Raw genomic sequence first — 3,300 nt, 5'->3', positions numbered from 1 at the left:
GCGCACGTCTACAGCTCTTCTCTGCGTGCGCGTAACCAGCGCACGCCTACACCTGAGGCGCCCGAGCACTGCTATCCCACGGCCGGACGGGTAAAAATGCCGCTTGGGAAATTGTGTCCTTATAGAGTTATTCAGCCCTTTTCCTATTAGAGTGAATACAGTCCCTCACAACTATGTACTGGTGCCATCTTTGTATTTGTATGTGTTTTTAGGCATGTAAACATGTGGCGTCCAGATGTTAGGTTAGCAAAATGGAAAAAATATGTCTTTCAGACGCCTCCCGAAGACCCAAATCATCACATACCCTTCAGCATTTGAAAATGGCGGCAAATTTGCATCACGGATCAAGAACTCCAGCTGTATATGCTGATTTATGTGCAATTCCAGATTGCAAAAACATCTGACAATGTGGAGCCCCGTCCTTAGGGCTCATTCAGATGTGTAAATTCACGAAAAGATCAACAAAACAGTTTACAGTACCTATACTGAGGTGATTTTCACGTCTGGTGGTCCAATCCAAATGCTGAATTGGGATGAGACAAACACCTTGTATTCTCTATTTCATGGCTTTTAGGCCTCATGCACACGGCCGTGCCCGTAATCACGGGCCGCGATTGCGAGCACGGCCAGCCGCCGACACCCGCGGGCCGCATTTTCGTGCCGTGCTCCCATACAAAGTATGGGAGCACGGCCCATAAAATCAGGAAAGTAGGAAATGCTTCATATTTCCCGGCACGGTCCTACGGCACAGACACCTATCTGTAGCGCTAAAGAAAGGTGTCCGCGGCCAATAAAACCAGGGGGTCCGTAATTACGGAGTTTTTTTTACGGTCGTGTGCATGGGGCCTTATTAGGAGAGAGTCCAGGGGCATGAAGGTCCTTTTACACAGGACAATATGGGCGGCGAATACGAGTGTCGATCAATGAGACGGCTCGTTTGCGCCTTTCACAAGGATCTAGTATGGGGACAAGTGATTGTTATACCAATCGCTCATCCTCATACATTTCCATCATGTCGGCAGCACGTCTCCGTGTTTACACAGGAGGATGTGCTGCCAACAACGATAATATTTATTGCTGCATAACAGATGCGATCAGCGGGTGAACGAGCCTTTGCTCGTACATCGGCTGATCGTTGACAGGGCAAATATCGGGAACGAGCGTTCACATGAACACTCGTTTGCCCGATCATTGGCTCATGTAAAAGGGCCTTTAGACTCCCAGGTAAATATTCCCATATCCAAATTTACTAGCAACTACAAACATCTCTGGATATTCACAGCATATTTTTCATAAACAAGTGTCACAATCCAACAACACCGAGCCTATGCAATGTTCATACTACCATTCAGAGCTTTTGTCAAGGGTTCTGTCAGAGTTTCCATCACTTTTGGCAGCAAGAATAGTCAAAAAGATCCATAAGTGACAATTTGGATGACAGATCTGCCTCAGCGTTATGGCTAGTGTGAATAGAGGCTTAGAGATTAGGTTTGTTTGTATCTGAAAGGTTATGCATTACCTTTTTTTTTTCTCCTTTGGAAACTGACAAGTTAGCCATGTTTTTTAGTAGCATTTGTTTACACTTTTTTTTACATGGGTTTATGGTGCCACTTTTTATTTAGTGTCATTTTGTACATGCGTTTTTCCGGTCGTTTTTTTAAGTCCTGTAGAAGACCTACAGCATTTTTTGATAAAAACACCACTGACTCCAAAAACGCTACTAAAAGGCAGCTAACTTAGGCCTCATGCACACGACTGTAGCCGTGTGGACGGTCTGCATTTGCCGGCCGTGCTCCCATTATAAAGTATAGGAGCACGGTCCACAAAATCAAAAAATAGGACCACTTTACAGTGGTTATGTTCCAAAAAAGCTCCAGAAGGACAATTTTGGATCAGTTTTTTAGATCTGCTATGTAATGTCTATACCTCAGCCAAGCAATGTTATTATTTTTATCTGGGATGAACATGCAATGGGCTAGCTAATCCAATCTCTTGTAGATATTGATATTATAGCAGGCCCTAATAGAGGAAAGAAGCAATGAAGAGGTGCTGATCTAGTAGAGCCAATGATATGGGAAAGCTTTCCCTTTTTAGTTCAATTCCCATCAGCTGCCTAATGCTAATCTCTTGTCAACAATTTCTAAACATTTTTTAACATATTATTCTGGTCATGACACCTTTCACCCATAGTATGACCCATGGGCACTTCTGGAGACATATAGATAAACAAAGCCCTAACGTTTTGATGGTAAATTCTGGCAGCCACGATGTAAGCTGTGGGTGGCGGCGACTCGGATGCCAAGTATATAAAGGGAAGACCCCGCCCCCACCCCTGTGACACATTTGGAAACTCTCATCTGATTGGATTCACAGCTCCAATTAGACTGACTCAATCGGCGTCGTACTTAGGTACAGGGGGGGATTGACCAGCTTTTTTTTTCTCTTTTGGATGTAATTGAATCAAAAAACCTTGTGAATTGGAGCCAAATGTCTCAATACCGCAGACATCACCCACGCTTCGCAACTCCTGCTGTGCAGTGTGTTACTGCTTACTTTACTTCTTAGGCTACATTTACACGAACGTAGCCCCAGACTAGAGTATATGGAGGGATGCGTGACACGCAGTAAAATAGGACACGCTCAAATTGTGACAGATGCTCTTTTAGGTATAATCAGCAGGAGCATACACAGAGATCATAGGGTCCCATAGTAAAACAGAATGGGTCCCATTTCCCACTGAGTTCTCTGCCAAATATCCACCATAATTTTGTAATATATCTTTATAGAGATCAGAATTGCGTTCTTCACACATAGTACTCCAAATCACCTGCTTCCCTTCACACAGTCATAGTTAAATGTTAAACAACCACTAGGGGGGGCTAACTAAATTTAAATTTATGGAGTTTGTTGCACAAGTCGATATGAAGTGAGCTCCCCTAGAGTTGGCTGCTAGAAAACGCTGAGAGTGGACTGTGTGATGGGAATTAGTACTGGACCCATCTCACCATGAGCCCCATAGTAGTTGTGTAGGACACTTCTTGGGAAATAATTGGAGCCGTTTTTCATTGACTCCAATGAAGAACAGCTCCAATTACGTCCGTAAAAGACACAGCGAAAAACGCGAGTACATTCAATAACGTCTGAAATTCAGGAGCTGTTTTCTCCTGAAAACAGCTCCGTAATTTCAGACGTAATTGGCGTTGTCGTGTGAACATACCCTAACTCTAACGTAAATGACGGCGCGTAAATAGACGCCCGCGTCAAAGAAGTGACCTGTCACTTCTTTGGGCGTAATTGGAG

This window comes from Rhinoderma darwinii, chromosome 1, assembly GCF_050947455.1.
Source record: "Rhinoderma darwinii isolate aRhiDar2 chromosome 1, aRhiDar2.hap1, whole genome shotgun sequence".
Classification (NCBI taxonomy): domain Eukaryota; kingdom Metazoa; phylum Chordata; class Amphibia; order Anura; family Rhinodermatidae; genus Rhinoderma; species Rhinoderma darwinii.
This window is presented reverse-complemented; position numbering follows the sequence as displayed.